The sequence below is a fragment of the Centrocercus urophasianus genome, unplaced genomic scaffold (genome assembly GCF_019232065.1).
Source record: "Centrocercus urophasianus isolate 14NV4802_14NV808 unplaced genomic scaffold, USGS_Curo_1.0 seq_14, whole genome shotgun sequence".
Taxonomy (NCBI): domain Eukaryota; kingdom Metazoa; phylum Chordata; class Aves; order Galliformes; family Phasianidae; genus Centrocercus; species Centrocercus urophasianus.
In genome coordinates, this window is record NW_024884586.1 from 11,351,737 (window position 1) to 11,370,598 (window position 18,862).

An 18,862-nucleotide genomic window follows, 5' to 3' on the forward strand; every position below is an offset into this window, starting at 1 on the left:
AGTATTTACAGATTCATTAGGGCAAAACACTTTTAATTACTCCTTGTGTTCTGCAGCAAAGAAGAAGAATTCTCAGTTTAAATGGAATTTCTGATGGACTTCAAAGAAGCAGATTATCACAGCATTATACTCACACCCTGTCCCAACTCTAGAGGAGACAATGCCAGTAACTACCTGTACTCATCCTTTGAATATCAGAGCTTTCCTGCAGTTCTCTACAAAGAGAGCTGATGTTGTTGATTAGTTGGTTTCAGTTTTAAGGGCCTGGAAGATTCAGTTTTAAGGGCCTGGAAGATGAGATCTTACCTAGAACATTTAATAATGATTGATTATTGCCTTTAAGGAGTGCAAGCAAAGAACTTAACAGATTCACAGGGCTACATAAATCTGTAATCTGAAAACCAACTTTCAAATACATTAAATGGAAAAATATTCAAAGATTTTTGCACAACATTTTTAGCGCTCAAAGTAAACCAAAATGTTTAGAAAGTGCAGCCTCTAAAATAACACCACCAAATTTTTCCTTCCCCCTTCTCTCCCATTGCCCTAGTGTGTCCTTACTAAGGGTTTTATACTGAAGCATAATAATTGACAGAAATGTGGCTGAATACAAATTAAGCATTATGTACTATTTTCTCTTAAATTCTATACCCAAAGAATGCCATCTAGTGACCATCTACTGAATACAAGACTTGGTATCAATAAGACATCTCACTTTAACTGTTAAGATAACATATCACATTAAGTATGAGGCGCAAGATTTTTATTTTTATTTTATTTTATTTTACTTTTTTGAAGTGAGAAACAGCAAGGATAAGAACTTAGCCAGAGTATTTTTGTTCTAATGCAAGAATCCTTACTGCAGACAAGGACATCTGACCTCCATTTGCAAATTTGTCACTTCCGCTGTGATTCAGCCACTCTACCTAGAAGGTGGTTTCCATCTTGCAGAATGTTACTTCAGTATGGATCAACAGCTCAAAACTGAGGCATTCAGGATTTCCCAGCATTTTGTAGATAGGATAAATCCCAATTTTTCTTTCTATCCTGCTTTTTTTTTTTTTTTCTCAAACACTAAGACTACTTTCCTGTCAATCAAAAATAATCACAGCATTTTCTTTATCTAAGCTCCCTTGTATTGTGACAATATCTCTTACGTAGCACTTTTTGTTATAAAAGACAAATGGTATAATGTATTGCATGTTTCAGTACAAGAAAGGCATTTGAACACAAGCCATATTTCACAAAAATCCTAAAGGCAAGACTTTTCAACAAGCCGTCATACCATGTAATAAAGTTTATAAAATGCTTCGCTTCCATAAAAAGACTGTCTTAAATACTGAGCAGAAAGAAGCGTATTAGCATCCTAATCATGCATTGACTGGAGAGAGCGTATTTAGTGACATGTTACTGAGGACTGCAGTATTTCAGAGATATAAAAATTTCAGAAAAGCAGAATGATTTCAGCTCAGCAATATTACCAGATGTATACTATTTCTATTAATACGTAACATATATAATTTATAATATATAAAATCTATTCCTATTTTTTTTTACCTTTGTTTTCTCCCCTGATATTGGAAAACAGACTTGGCTTTTGATTAATTTAAACTAAGTCTTCCAGTACTCTTTTCCAGATTAATATTGCCTTCATTTGGAAAAATTAATCTTTCATTGGGAGTAAACAGAAACAGATAACCCTCTGCTGCTGTTACCCTCAGAATACAGGCTGGACTACTATGATGCTAATCACAAACTTTGTAAGCAGTAAGCATAGAACTGAGTCACATTTAGCTGATCACAGGAAAAACTAACCTACTACGGAAGTCTCGTCAGAAAACTTGAGTCAGGTCATGTTCTATACATAATTTAGTAGCAAAAATGCACTCCTTAAAAGCCCTTTCATTCCTGATGAAACTGCCTATTAGGAAATGTTAAAAAAAACACTTTTGCATAAAATCAGATTGAAAGCTGTAACCTATACCAATTTATAATTAATAATTGCCATTAAAAATTCTGTATTAAGGTTAGATACAGAACAACATGTACAGATTGAAAGCACGGTACCAGATAGATTCCAGAATCAGTACTGTTACCATCCTTTCTCATCACGCAGTACTGGATTAAGGTGACCCCATCACAAACAATGTGAGTGCCTGCACAAGGATTTACCTTTCTTCCAATGGATATGTTATAAACCACCTGAAAGAACACTTCTGCATTCGCTTTTATTTTTTAATATCTCTTGACCTGTGGAAATTCATCATACTGTAGTTCTACTGTTTTGTGAGATAATCAATACAGCATACCAAACACAAACTACATTTGCTTTAGTTCTTTGGGTAACAACTGCTTATAACTCTCTGGACAACAATTATACAGAATGACATGAGAGGTCTTAAGAAGCACCTTTGCTTTCTCACTTTTTGCAGTAAGGTAGCACACCTATGATTTGATCTGAAACTCAAAGGGAATTTAAACTAAGGACACAAAAGGTATCTGTACCCACAGCAACCAGAACTGAAACTAGGATGAAATTCAAGCTTTGATTATATCTTTTTAAAATTCTGCTGCTGTAAGTAAGAGTAATTGATTTTCTGTAAGGAAAAAAATGCAATCAGCAAGCTAAGAATGTAGAAAGGCTTCTGAATATTGACATTCTGGATGAAGATACCAGAACAGTATAATCTACTGAGAAATAAGTTTCTGAACAGGTTCTTGAGATTTTAAAAAATTAATGAAGCTAACCGATTTTTGAACTTCAAGAAGTCTTGGCTCAAATACTTAACAAATGCAACAATTCAAAATATGTTATTGTATCTCAGATGTTGAAAATCATATGAAGGAACTATGTTAATGATCACTAGGTTGTATGTTATGTACAGCTGTAGGATGCTGTGGAGATATTTTTTTTCTTTTTTGTACTCTAGAATAGCTTGCCAAGAACAGCAAGGAAAAAGCCTTAAAAATGTCTCTACATTCAGTCTTGATTAATAGCAAGGCAGAGAAAAATCAATACAAATCAGTTGTACATTCATATCCACATCAAAGTATATTTGACCACATAAAGCAAAATGAATACTGCAAAGTGACTGGCAAAATCAGACTTAACACATCAAGACCAAGTGGTTTAAAAACATATGGCATGCTGAAGTTTAATAGGAGGGGAAATCACTATGTCACAGGGTTATTATAAAGGCATTTAAAATGTATCATAGAGGTGAAAAATGTGAAAGACTAACATGTTGTTAAGTAGTTGTGTGAGCAACTACTAAACAAAACAAAACTAAAACAAAAACTCATTCAAATTCTATGATTCTGTGAATTTATGATCTGTGAACTTGTCTCGCAGTTGACTGACTTCCACATGCAAGGAAGTTGCAAGCTGCAAATAGAACTTTCTCTGCAGTTGTGACTTTTGTGAAAACATCTCTCCTGCAGTTGTCTTCCTTTAGTAACAGCATTTGTGGATAGTTTAAAGTGTCAGGATTATCATTTGTTACATCTTCTTATAAAATAAACTTTAGATCAAGATTTTCAGAAGTGTTGCACGACTTCTTAATCACTTTTATATATATATATATATATATAGGAATAAAGTTAGCTAACATAGCTACTTTTTTTACCTAAAGACATAAACCTGTAATTGGAAAAGGAAGTATCACTTGTCCATGTGCATGAAGTAATTAAGCTTAAGTGAAGTTAAAATATTCAAGAATTCCCATGAAAAGAAAAAAAAAAAGAAATCCAGCTCTCATTCATGCGAAGCATAGACTGCTTACCTGTCATTCAGTGCTATGCCTTTCCAGAACTGTTCAGGACCCACAGATGAAACATCTGGTTATGGAGGAGGCAGCAGGAGGGCAACAACAACACCTGCTCCCCCTGGCCTTCTGCCACCCTACTCCCTTGCCTCCTCTCCTTCACATCATCCTGGCCACGCGCAGCCATCAGCCCTTCTCACTCTCTCAGCAATCCTCTGACAATGTGCCAAGATCCTTCTCTGCTTGCTGCTCTTTCTCCTGGTGTGGAGGAGCTAACGTGAAGCTACAAGCACTCAATAAGATTTTTAACATATGAGGAATTCATTTAGTCAACACTTCTGTATTGACTCACAAAGTTTGATCTCAGAAACAGCAAAAATGTATTGTAAAGCCACTGTGGTGAGGAACAAACGGATGGAGATGGCGAGAATACACAAGCCCTGTTTCTTTAGAAAAAGTAAATTAATTAAAAAGCTTTTTTTTTCTCTCCTTTTTCTCTATGTAAGATAAAGCTCCCCTTCAAGTAATTAAGTCATTGGCAATATTCAATTTATAAAATTAAATCTTTAAAAATATTTCTTATTAAAAATGATACCGTTTTTTAAGTCTCCTACTACTTAATATCAGGCATATTTAGAGCAAAGTGAAAAATATGGAAAACTTGCTCCCAGTAAATCAGTGGTCTCTTACAATGGTCTTATAAAGGTCTCTTCTAAGAATGAGATTCCAGCAGAGAAAAATGATAAATGAAGCCTACTGATTTCAGCACCTGCGTAATCTGTTTGAACTTTGTAAAATATGAGGATTAAGGAAAAAACTTTGTCAGCAGTGAATTTCATTAGAAAGTCTATATTCTTTTCTGTGTCCAAAAGAGTAATTGTGGTACTGCTGGCAACTAACAAATTTCCTTCTATTCTGCCATCACCTCAGCCAAAACATAGCTGGTAGCAGCCTATCATCCATGCACACAAAAGCCTGAGGAACTAACTCAGTAAGTTTTAAACTGAAGCTCAAATAGTTTGCCATGTGTAAGGAAAATATATTTCACTGAATTAATTCAAAACAAACTGTGATAGCACAAAAGGGCCAAAAAAATCTGCACACAGACTTTCATAAAGACTACCTATTGGTACAATTACTGTGACTGTATGTAAAACCATAGGGAGTTGACCCAGTGGTTAATCTTGCCTTGCTTTTATTATGTCTTGCATATGCACATGGTGTAAAGTTGGTGTCATTGTGTGAACCAAATGGGTACTGCTGGCAGAGTTCTTGAGAACTATGCCTGAGAACTATGTAGCACATCAGTATCTGTACCTCTGTAATCTGTACCTCTGATTACCTTGCCAGAAGTCGGCTTTTTGTGTGAGGCTGCTCCTGCTCCTCTTGAATATTCTTACTGCAACTTTGGTAGAACTGACTGAAACTTCAAGGAATACAAGTTTCCTCTGCTACCTGCACCAAAACAGGCCGGGTGATTATAGCACAGAAAGGAAGACCTGGACATGGAGCCTCTGGCAGAAGAGGCAAGGACTCAGCCTAGCTTAATGTAGAATTAGTCCCAATAAATAATTGCCATGTATTCACAAAATACCTACCTGTGAGTTTCCAGATGATTTTCACATGCCTCAGAATTGCTCTGTCCAAAATGACAACAATTAAGCTTCTCACAAGGAGCAGATTCAAAAGCAACGCAGATTGACCTGACCACTGAATCAGGAAAACATCTTCCAGAGAGAAGTTTCTAGAACATAAAACTCAGTTTCTTCCTCACATCCAGTTCTCAAATGAGGAAGATATCATCACTAGACAGTGGCTCCCACTATGCTGTGCTCCCAGCTGTGTTTCTGTTTGCTTGAGAAACATCTATGAGGACTATCATTTGACAGTCACGTTAACACCTCACTTACTTAAACAGCACATGTGCTTTCAGGATGACATCACTGCCCCCCTGTGTGTTTTATTACTTAACTACTTGTTTGGTTGAGAGCACCCTGCACTCAGCTGGTTCCTTTACCGCTTCAGTAACATTTGTGTGAAGCCGTTTGGATGCCGTGGCTTTGATGTGGAGCCGCGGGTGCAGCCGGCAGCCAGGCCATGCCTTCAGCCTGCTGCAGCACAGCTCTGTCCCTGGTCTGAGAGGGGGCCACTGCACAGTCCTCCTCTTGCACACTTCTTGCTTCGTCTTCCCTCTTCTAGCTTCTTACCCTCATTCAGCAGCAGACAAAATCAGGAACAGGGGCCCTATTTTCATCTGGCTGTTTTCCATCGCTTTCCTCACTTCAAAGATATTTTTTTCCCTTTCTTTTTCTTCATTGCTTTTTAACCAAAATACAACAAATAGGTGACCATAAAACATAAAAGTAAAGAAATCCCCACAACACAGATTCAAGATATGGGATTATTTCCTTTGTAAAAAATAAAAAAATAAAAATAGGTAAGAAGTGGCAGCATATCGAGAGATACTACATGCTTTTCCATTTTCAGCATTTGTGTGCTCACAAAATTTCTACAGTGACAACTAGAAAAGTCAGACACTATTCACAAATCAGTTTTCAGAATTTAAAAAGTACCAAAAAGTAAAATTACAAGGGAATATGGTCGTTCCTTTAAATAAGACAGTATTTGTCAGAAGAGCTACCAGATGTTTTTGTCTTCAACACAGTTTGAATCTTGGAAATAACATGATAACATGAAATGTATCCATGTTTATTGCTGTATTCAGAAACACTGTTAGTATTCTCAAAGTATTTATGCTTAATGACCATCTAACTCTTACTTCAAAATTGTTTTAATATACTACAGCCTGAACAAATATATACTGTTTTTACAGAATTTTTTATTCAGAATCACAGAATGGCCCAGGTTGGAAGGGACCGCAAGGATCATGAATCTCCAACCCCCCTGCCACACGCAGGGCCACAACCTCCCCATTTAATACTAGACCAGGCTGCCCAGGGTCCCATCCAACCTGGCCTTGAACACCTCCAGGGATGGGGCACCCACAACCTCTCTGGGCAGCCTGTTCCAGCACCTCACCACTCTCATAGTAAAGAACTTATATCATTCTTATATCTTCTTTTCATTCTAAATGATTTGGACAGTAACTTTAATACGTTGTGTTATTTGCTATTCTGGTCAGTCTAGAAATCAGGATAATCGGCTATCTACTGAATCCCTGCTTTTAAAAGATTCAGTAATGAAACAGATGAATTCTCATACTGAGTCACTAATTAATACATGATTTTGCTTAGACATTTTTTTAAAACACATCTATTAATTTTCAGGAAATACCCCAAGAGTAAAGTGCTCATTATGAAATAGGCAAAGCCATGACAAACCTGTGCACTTTTGCAGTTTAACAATGTAGCTGTAAGACTATTGCCAACTGGAATATGAAACAGAGTTATCTTCGTATTGTGAAGTAGAATGAAGATGCATGAGACATACCTACACTAAGTATACATTTTACAGACTGAAAGACTAGTTCAGCGTGGTCTAAAAAATATATGATCTGTTTCTTACCTATTTGGTAAAAACAGCTTCACAAAAACCATCTTAAATGCTTCTCTAATGCTTTAAAATCCATTAACTCGAGCAATTCCAACTAACTTTCAAATATCACATGCCAGTTGCAAAGTCCTACAAAGTGAGTTTAGGATATCACAATATCCTAATGATATACTTTTGAAGAAGAATATTTATAACACATTTCAGTGTTTCAACTCTCTCCATACAGCAATACCTCACCTAATCCCCAAATTCAGGAACTACACTGTAGTTCATGCAAAGTATTCCAGTTCACATTCAGGCTTATTTATTTTCAATGAATACGTTTTCAGAACTGAACCCTTCCACATCTATCAAAAGTAACACTTAAAAACTTCTTGTTAGAAATGAAACTTCTAATTAGATAGTCAGCATGACCTGCACTTCTTAGATAAGTAAGAAAATATGTGCTAACAAACTTAATTCCGGCTTAGTGAGGGTAAGAAATTCATTAACATTCAATAACTGTCTTTCCCTATGGATACAAGCATGACTGAGCACAAACTTGGTTTCAAGATAACTTAAACTTTAGAAACGTCAGTCATTATTATAGAAACAAGATACAAACAGTTTTACAAACAAATGAAAAGAAAAACAAGTTTTATATATGTATACTTCACAGGTTAGCAGCATATCTAAGTGCATCTTTAAATAGACATATATGCATAGAACAGAAGAAAAGCTGGAGGTAGTGCTGTACCGAAATACATAGAACTAACAGCACTTGCATCCATGTCAGTTATTTTGCTTCTCAGGTGTATGTTTTTTCCTCCTCATCAGTCTTATAAACACTTCCCACCCCAAGCTACAAGAGTTATAAGTTCTTGTGTCAAAGTCTAGTACTGCGTCTACATGTACTACCAAGCGCCTGTACTCAGCATTGCAATATGTTTTGGGGGAGTGGGGACCTGAGGGTATCCATTCCTAAGAATAGTTCCTTCTATACCGCAATGTAGGCAGCATCTTCAGAAAATGGAATTTGATGCGGAGAGAAATAAGTGTTAAGCTGTTCAGTAGGAATAGCATTTTCTCACTCTGATAGAATACCTTATGGGGTAAATAAGAAAAATTGGACAAAAACTGGAAACAAGTTGTTTTTACTGCAGAGTAAGAAAGTGTGATACTTCTGAGAATCACTTCCTGTTTTTCTATGAACTCAATCATTTCCTGCATTAAACAAGATATTTTCAATACATTAAATATCTTCCCCTTTCACCTGTCCATATGCAGCCCAGATAACAGGTACTACCTCACCAAGTCAGTATTACGCTTCATGCAAATTTCACTTACAATGAAAGAGGTAAAATGAATGAATGAGAATAATGGAAATATTCAAAATTTTCATAAGAAAAAAAAACCTAAATCCTTAAAACTTTATTTTTTTAAAAAAAAGGAAGCAAGAATGAAAGAGGAGCAAAAAAGTTCACTTGATTTATCTGTTTTCCTAACCAGCAAGACTTCTGTAAATGTATTTCTTGCAATTACAATGCAGAGTACAATTCCAAAGGAGTATGCCCTATCAAAACTCATCACAGCAATCTAGTTTTAAATACTGCTACATTTCTAAAATTTTTGTCACCTTATTTTCTTGTTCAAGTATGCAGATAATACCAGAAGGGGGGAAAAATACTTGAAAGAATATATATATTTTTATTTTATAGATTATTTTCAGATCTCTTACCTGTAATAATTATGTCTGGTAATAATTATGAAATTTAAAAATTTCAGAGCTTCAGTGCCACTCAAAAGCCTGTTTATAGGCTGGGGAAATCAAGGGGACTTAAGAAAAATTCTCAAAGAGCACAGCTTAGGAGAAGACACTGAAGAAAGCTGAACTGTGACATGATTACAGGAATGGAGGTAGTAAAGCCAAGAACTGACCCAGCTATGGAAGTCTTTATCATTGAAAAAAAAAACAACTTACTTGACAGCTTTATACCAAAAATATCTGGGGACACAGAGTCTTAAGAGTTTAAAATTAAATTGGATATTGAGATGTCGTCACCAAAGAATTACAGCAACATTACAAGTCCCTTTTCCAGCCAAAGGAGTCCCTTATCTTAAGAGAATCCCTTTCTGCTTCACTCTTTAGCCAGATTTTCTTTCTGTCTGCAAGTATTACTTTATCAGCAGCTAACAGCCTACATCTAGGAACATAGTAGTAAAGCAATGAGAAAAACTCAGAGGATTACAACTCTACACTAATTTTGTCTTGTGCTTCTCCTCCGGTTTTTATCTAGGCCTTTATTTCCGCAGTGCATTTATCTACAATTTGTCCTTCTGTTTTCTAGGGCAAAAAAAAAATCACCATTCTTTCTACTACTTTTTAAACATCCTCCGGTTTTTAGCAATGATTGGATTCTGGTATTGGTTTTTCTCATGGCTTTTTTTCACTGCACATAACTGTATCCTGTCTTTGAATGACAGAATCTTAGCAAAATTTACAAACTTTGTAACAGTGTCTTGCACAACTCCTGCGTATGTGTGCATTTCCCCTCACTCAGAAGCCTACTATTCACTGACAAGTCTTCAATGAGACTGCAGCAATGCACAGGTTTTGTCCTGGCAAATAAAGCAGAAGCGTAACCTGTGGGAATTTATAATTAGGTAATTCTCTCTCTTTTTTTTTTTTTTAAATAATTGATAAAAACAGATTTTAACATCAGATGTAAAAGGAATTGCTTTTCTAAGTTACACGAGAGATGAAACATTCAGAATAGAAATAGTAGCTAAAATTTTTGCAGCACTGTGTTTTGCCTTTTCCATCCACAGTGTGGCCACGTAAACCATTGTGCTGGTAAAGATGTGGAAAGGAATCTGGGAACGGAAAATAATTGCAGTAGACATAGACAAAGACAACACTGCTGCACAATATTTGCACCCAAGATGATTGTGATTATACAGAAAACACTGTACATGTAAGAAATATGTAATTCTAACCATAACAGCTTGCTTAGCAGCTAAAAAAGTGGTAAGTCTCTCTTTCACACAGCCATGTAAAAGCATGATATGAGCACGTCTGCGTGAATTTTAACTTTATGTAAGGCTTTACTGAGAATTTGGGTGATTCTTGTTCCTAGGCACTTTTCAACTGACAATTTGTTTAGAGCAGATATGCTGAAAGCATGAAAACCCCTCCTTTTCTTTACCTCCAGCACACACACCTGGGCAAAGAAAAACACATTGTGTGGAATCATTTTAAGTACATCTTTTCACTGTCAAGATTCTCTAAGCTCTTTCTGTTTCTCAGTGTTGCTGGTATCTTACTGGATTGTTTTTGTGAATCCACTTTGTTTTTGACTATGCCTGTCTTTCATAACATCTATGTGCATTCACAGCACACCCGCAAACACCAATACTTTCAATCTTTCATTACAATGCTGTTGCAAATAATTCTACTCCTGTTACCTAACTTTAGGCTTTCCATCTCCTGCAGTGTATCATTACACAGAAATATATCTGACGGAGTTCAAGTATTTCTCTAAGCTCATATGATAGAACATTTTAACTATTCAGCCAAAATTGAATATTATAACTTCTACAGGTTTCTTATTAACCTTTACTCCACATCTAATTTATTTTTTTTTTCTAGTGTAAGGAATTTTTAGATAAATGAGACAAAGATACATTAGATTTAATTTCCTTAAAGTACTTATTTGTCATAAAGATAATTAAATATAAGTTCTTATATTAGTGCCAGGAGAGCAGCCAAAATACATAACTATTTTAAATGTCTTTCTGGATATCATTAAACTAGTGCTTGGAACGTACATAACATCTATAAACATGAATTAAAGACAATAGCTTCCTGTGACTTTTTATATTGGTTGAATTTTTAGCCACAAAAAAAGCCCCAAAACAGTACACTGAAATTCTTTCAGTTTGCTAATCAAAATTATCTTGACTTTACAGCTATTTTTGGTATTTTTTGAAGTACTTCATTCCTTAAGCTTTTTAGAAATTGTTGTCTTTAAACAGTTCTGCAGTGTTTGATTCTTCAAGAGGCAATCACAGTAGCTTCATCAGACAACAGCAATTAACAAATGCCCTTTATCTAAACCCAACTCTTCCCATAGAGAAGAATTGAGGGTTAAGGGTGTCCATGGGCATCTTCCACTTCAATTCAGTAAGCCAACCCAAATTAACAAACTCCATTCCAAACGCAAGCAAGCTCAATTACCATTAAAACTTCAATACTTTTTGTGAGTTCAGAATTAGAAACATTTATTCAGATTTGTTTATTTAAACCAAAACCAATAACCTGCCCCTGGTTTGAAGAACAAGGCCATCAATATCAATGTGATAATCTTTCACTTAACTAGATAAACACGCTCTGGGGTATTGATTGCCTGAGTAAGCACAACATGTTTCAAAGCCCAATCCTTAAAATCAGTGCCACAGAAAATCTGCTGCAGCTGTGCTGACTGTGCCTTCAGGCTCTGCCAGGCAGAATATGGACAGTGGCTGATGCCTAAGAAAATCTGCCTGTGAGATGTCAGACAGATACAGAAAGCAACAGAAATGGATGGAAAGGAGATGGTGTGAGGACCCTAGCAAAACAGTTCCTCTCTGCGAGGTCCAGCCATATCCAGGGCTACCCGAAAGACTGAACAGATTCCTGCCTAGAGGTGATCCAGCTCAAGAAAGAAGTTCCAGTGAAAATGATCTCTTGTAGAAGAAACTAAAAGCCTTATCCCACCAGTTTGGTTAATAACTCACGAGGAAAGGTGGGATCCCAGATTTTCTGACTGATATAAATATTTTTTTGATACTGATTCAGCAATAAAATTAACATAGCTTTCTGGAAAGAGAAAGCTTACACTTGCATGGTTTTCTCTACAGAATAAAAGTTGAAAGTGGTATGTAATGTAAAAACTCATGGTGTTTTTCTTGTCTTCCCCCCCCAGTGAATCAGTATAACATGCTTATTTTCATTCTACATGATCAGTTGCTGTCATTAAGATGTACATTATCAAAACATTTTCTCCCCATTAGATACTCACAGATCTATTAACAAGCTGGAAAAAGCCCCTTTCCCCTCTTTTGCTGCAGGCAGGTATGAAAGCAAATAGCAGTGATATAATTTAAGATCAGAATATGTATTATCTATCAGCTGCTGCTATTTGGGGATCATTTTCTTGATCAGATCCAGCATTGCCATTACTGTAAGTAGATGCTCTATCATCTTCCTTAAATTAATATGGATTTGATCTTAGATAACTGAGGAGTGTTTCAAAGAGTTTTCAGGCTCTGTTGTCAAGCCTTTAATCTGAACCATTAAGAATAAGAAAGGGAAAAAAACCCAAATGTGTCATTTAGTACCAGAGAAAACAGAAGAAAATGATGATCACTTTCAGAATATGCAGAGATCTAAGATTTGCCTTGCTCTATGTCAGCCATTTCAAGTAGATGGTTTTAAAAAGAAAGTGTTAAGTTATACCAAATGAAATGAATTAAATGAAAAATGACCTTTTATTTCATTCCAATACATACGGATGGAATGCACAGAATGACTTTAACAGAAGTTATATTCCCAGATAAATAATGTTTGAATAGCTGCATCAGAGAAATGTATTTCAGAAGAAAAAAAACACATACAGAATGGAAAAAGAAAACTAGAGATCCACTCCTACTATAATTTAAGATATTTATAAAAAGAGCAAAGGCCAAATATATTTGATCGCAAAATCACAAGATATTAACAAATACAGCTAATCAAGAAGAACAGCTATTAATATGGAGAAGAAAATATCAAAATATATACTCTTAAAATATGAAATGCTCCAAAACTCCAGAAAGGCAAAGCAATGGATTTTGCCTACAAGCAATGGAGATAGGACAAATGACTGGTAAAAACTCAAATAACTTGACCTGAGACTCCGACAATTTGATTAATGTGTGTAGTTTTCACAGTAACAATGAAGAATAAAAAATTTGCTATTATTTTTGGATTGCTAGTGCACTGCATAACTGTGCAAAGACTGCCACAGGCTGTAGTATTCTGTCTTAAACCAATAACTGGGCTTAAATTCCCACAAAGTTTGGCTCACTGTATAAATCATTCATTTTATAACTTTATCTTTTTGACACTTCTTAAGTAATTTTTAACATAAGACATTTTTAGCATCTAAAATGTATGCTCACAGACTTTGAAAGTTACTTCTTCACGTTAGCTGGGCTGAATAGAAAATGTGAAGGCAATTGTGAAAACAAAAGGAAGATACCATAATGGTAACCATTTTCTTTTTGAGACGTTCCTCAGAATTGGCACTTTTTAATCCTTTATAGTTAGATGGACACAGTGGAAAAGCGCAGAAGGAATCAGAAAAGGAAAATGTCTGTACTTGCATGTCCAATTTCACACATAAGCAATCCTAGGTGCATTTGGAATGTTGAGTTTCCTAGCATCTCAGTTTAATTTTCTTTTGCTGTGCAATTTAACTTCAGCCTATTTCAATGCTGTAGAGTGTTGTGGTGTTCCTTTTCAACTGATTAGAGTTATTCCCAAGTGGCTCTTAATAAGGATGAAAATCAGAGTAAAAACAATGAAGTGCACATCAGCTAAGGAGATCACAGTGAAATATTATGTATTAAAAATTACTTACTCAGAGATAAAGGTGAAGACAGGTTAGACCTAGGCTTTTGCTTTATGCTGTTCTGAGAAAATGAATAAATTATGGAATGCTTTATTTTACTCTTTCTTGGAACTAAACTCATACTATTAGCAGAGGAAAGCCGCTATAATTTGAGGGAGAGGAGCCAACTAGCAAAATAAGTTGGTAGACTCAGTCTTCCAAAGGACAGGACTTTTCCCATTATGTTTTGGTAAGAAGAGCACTGACTGGAAGGTCAGTGTACCCTTGGTCAGAGAGAATACACATCACCAGGCTGTGTGGGAAGCACAAAACTCCATCATATAATATAGCTTGTTTGTGGACCAAAACAGCTCTTTAGCATTATTGTTGAGTGATGATTCATTTAGAAGTCTTTTCCTAAACTGCTGTTTATCATTACTGAGAGCACAAATACTTTGCTCAGCAAAGCTAAAGTATAGAAAGTTGCTGAGGTTCATTCTTTAAATTTCCAGTACTCGAGACAAAAACTAGAGTTGATTTGCATTCTCAGCTACAGAGTTATCAGAACTGGCTGAATACTATTGTACCAAGTTCCCATGTCAGCTGGGATTTGTGGAAAGCACTTTAGGTCTAGTTCTTCACACTCACTTTTTTCATTCCAGGATAGAGCATTTTTTTCCTACTCTTTGATGGAAGGGAATGCAGTTTGTACAAAAATACAGTGTGAAGCATTCTTTTTCACACAGAACACAATTTCTGTGGATGATTGCTGTGCCATGTCTTGTCACCTATCCACATTTTTTTAAATTATAAATTTGGAGATGGGAAATATATTTTACAGAAGAAAATCATTTATCAAAAGGTGGAACTTTTCAGAACCATGAGAGCCATGTGGTTTGTTGTGCACAATACAGAAATAGGGCAGAAAAGCTTATTTCAGAGGTCAGAGGTTTGGACGGTATACTTCAAAGCAGTGGGACTTAACAGAATACTGTTTGACCTGTTCTTTTGAGCTCTGGGTACCAGGTTTTGATAGCTGGACATTCCTCAAATAGACAGGGGTAAGGTTGCATAAACGCATCTATTCAACTGCAAACCATGTTTAGGACTGGTGTCTGAAACTACAAGGATATAGCATTAATCTCTTGAGCTTTTCACCTATTTTCAAATAGCTGAATTTGTATCCACATCATACCATGTTTTTACAGTGATAAACTTACTTACATGTGTGGCAATCTTGTGCTTAAAATTTTTTACTTGGTTTACATGCTCTGCCATATTAAGCTCAGCCAATGCCCTTGCTATTGTCAGAACACATTTCCAAGCTATCAGACTTCTCAGCTATTAACACAACTCTCGTTAGAAGGTTTGTGGTTAACTTCCACAACAAAAATTCGTCTTTCACTTTTTACCTATGTAATTTATTTTTATACCTCCTTCTTTAGTCTCTCCAGCTGCAGCAATGCTTTGTCTTTAATTTTTGCTGTTTATGTCAAATAGTTTCAGTTGCACAATCATTTTGCCACAGATATCTATGTACCTTCTATTCAAGCTGAAATAACATGGAAGGAGCATTTATCTAAACTTATTATCAAAAACCTTCCAGAACTCAGGTGCCCCACAGCTCATAGGAAGGAGTGTGATGGCCACATCCAAAAGCTCCAAGCCCTCTACAGGTAGCCGAAGACAGGATTATTCCACAGCAAGCACCCAGTCCAAGTCCTCGGCTGCATAAACAAGCTCTGCTTGGATGGAACACGTGTTCCATCATGTCCTCTGGTCTTGATGATTCATGGATAAGGCTCACTGGATTACATTTCTGTTCCAAACTGGAATACAGTGAGGTATACATGCATGCCTGCATGCACACACCACGTAAAGAGATCAAATTTACTGGATAAGATTTACTGTTTGCTTGCCTAACAGAGCACACCCAGTAAGATATTCTTTTGTAGTACACTGTATCACTATCCCAGGATGAAGAAGTAGAAAAAGGAATGTGAAACTTTAATTTTCTAGCACCCCTTCACCTCACAAGGAGTTAAACAGAAAATGTTTGAAATTAACCATCAGCTATGTAAGAATGTATATAGCTCCTCTATGCACAGCAAGGAAACATCATCTTTTATAAGAATGGAAATCAATTTTCTACCAGCCTGTCTGGTTACACTGTCCGCAAAGGTGTTGTACTACTTTAAAAAGGGGAGGCAGAAATTGGGAATATATCTGTTTATACTGAATGCACATATTGTTAAAGACTGAGAATGTGTAATAAAGCAAATTCTGTATCTCAATATTAGCAGTCTGTGTAGTAAAGCGTTCCTTTTATTAATACAACTTTAAACTGTTTGGTAGCTTCTGACATCTAGAGGGAATGCTGGATGAGGCAAACTACAGTTTCTGCTTATAGAATCAGTGTATGATTACATGGGTAAAACACAAACATGGGAAATGTTCTGTTACTGGAAAATCTATTGTGTTTTCACTCTGCTAAGAACACAGGAACAAGCTGTACCGAACTTACTGGTATACACATTTTCAGAGAGAAAGACCACCTTAGACACTAGATAGCATCTGCTCTGAGCACCAGTGACACTAGAGGTCAGCATGAGAGCATCTACATTAGCATTTTAGCCTGGGCTAGAAATGTGCTTTGAAGTGCCCCACACTGCTAAAAGCCCACAAGACTGAGCAGGCTCAGAGTTTGTACATTTGAAGATTCATTTAAGAGGAAACTAAATGAAAGATGCCACTAGTGACTGTTCGAATCACATGCCCAAAATATGTCTAGTCTGAAATGAGCACTCAGGCGCCTGTGTTATGAATGTGAGGTTCACTCTTTGGATTTGCTTTCTTCCTGCTGGACCGCTTGGTGATGTGGATAGTCCCTGATTTTATCTATACCAGAAGTAGCAGCAAAGCACCTCTTTGTCAGGTGAGAAATCACACTCTATATTCCATTATATGTAGGCACATGCGAAGAGAATAATGTAAAATACAACTTCACAAAACTAAAAAACTATTCAAATAAGCAGAAATATTGTAAATTCAAAAGCACAAATGATGGCTGATTCAGAGCATATACTCCAGAGTATTATACCAAGTGTCCAAAAATTACCAGTTAAAAAAAAACGTGTATGAAGACCTAACAGTATCTATAAGACTACTGTAAACAAGGTAAAAAGCTGGATCTCATTAGTAAAGCTGCTTAAGGGAAAAGGAAAAGAAAAAGGAAAGAGGAAGAGAGGAGAGGAAGGGAAGGGGAGGGGGAGAGCGAGGAAGAGAGGGGTAGAAAAATTGAATAATAAGAGTATAAGTTTGAAACAAAGGATCATAGAAAATCTGAGGGAAACATAAAAGGAGATTTAGATAAACTTTACTATTAAATTGAATGTAAGTGTAAATTTAAAAATATGAATTTGAAAAATACAAAGTTTGAGAAATAAAGTGAGCTTGCTAGGAAATCAACTACTCTATGAAGTGCAGAGATTTTATATGTCAAATCTTCCCCTCATTCTCTGAATTAGACATGCTACAACTGCTTATAATGTGTACCCTAAGGCCACAGGATAGAAAAATGCATGGAGGTTGCTGCTGAGCGAAAAATAACCCAAAAGACGATATGAAAGATAAGCAAAGAACTCAGGGAAAGGTACACTGAGGAAGTCAAGAAATGAAAGGGAATTTCTAAAGTGAGAATAACTAAAAGACACGCTGAGCCTACATTTTGGTATCATCTGTAAAATCTAAGAGTTCTTCAGGCAAATCAATTGGTAGAGAACACAGCAGGAAACAGCAATACACATTAAAGATCACTTCTTGCTAAAAAACTAAATGAAGGTTCACCTCAGCTACAAGTAATCAGGTAATCAATATATGAGCGCTGAAGGACATGGAGTGTAAAATTGCAAATCCAACAGAAAGCATTTCTGTATTATATCTGTCAAGACAGAGTGATGGGAGAAAAGCAAATGAAAATATCTATGCTTATGGTATTCTATTGGTGAGACAGCTGATTTTAAGAACAACTTATTATTTCATACTTCATTTGCCACTGGCAAGTATTAGGTAGAAATTCTCCCGATATTAAGAAAGAAAATGAATTCTAAGAGGAAAATAAGCTGGTAAGAGGAAGAGCCTTGCTTTTTATTTTATCTACGTTATATAGTGTGTCCTCAGTGTATGCAAACTATTGCTGCCAGAGATCCAAGATGACTTGTGTTGCTGTGAGTTGCATTACTTAGCTAATAAATCCTATTAAGATGTCTATTAACACAAGTTAGAGCCTCATATTTACATAAATGTCAGATAACTTAGGTTTCGTGCATATCAAGCTTTTCCTGCAGAACATGATTCTAATCCACCCAGAACACTTTGGCACACATGCAAACAATCTATTTTTACAGAATCATACCATGGCTTGGGCTGGAGGGGACCTTACAGCCCACCCAATCCGAGCCCCCTGACATGGGCAGTGCTGCCCCTCACAGATGGGGCTGACAAGGGCTCTATCTGACCCAACCTTGAGCACTTCCAGGGATGGGGCACCCACAGTTCCTTCTGGGCAGATGCACCAGGGCCTCACTGCCCTTTGAGTGAAGAATTTCCTCCAAACAACTATCTTAGATTTCCCCTCTTTTATTTTGAAGTCATTATTCCACTATCCTATTCTCATATTTAGGAAAAAGAAAAAAATAGCATCGGAATTGGTTCATTCCTGAATAACAAAGGAAAGCTGTCAATGCAGAAAGAAATAAGTAACAGTTGTATTTTGTGTTTGTGCTAGAAGAAAAAAAAGTTGTACCAATCTCCCCTGAAAGAATACTTCTGACTCTAAGATTCAGAAAAATGTTAAATATGGCTACTAAAAATACATTGTTTAAAACAAGATAGCATGAAGATTTTGTATTCATAAGTTTTCAAAAATAAGCAAAGGAATACAGCAGGCCACTGATAATGATTTTCTTGTCATAA

The 18,862-nt window shown here is 36.2% G+C and overlaps 1 protein-coding gene across 7 annotated transcripts in view; it reads right to left on the minus strand.

Annotated features, from left to right (window-relative positions):
* SHANK2 (SH3 and multiple ankyrin repeat domains 2) overlaps window positions 1–18,862 on the minus strand; it is a 336,255-nt gene that overhangs the window by 173,717 nt on the left and 143,676 nt on the right. The gene's annotated exons all lie outside the window — the stretch shown is intronic.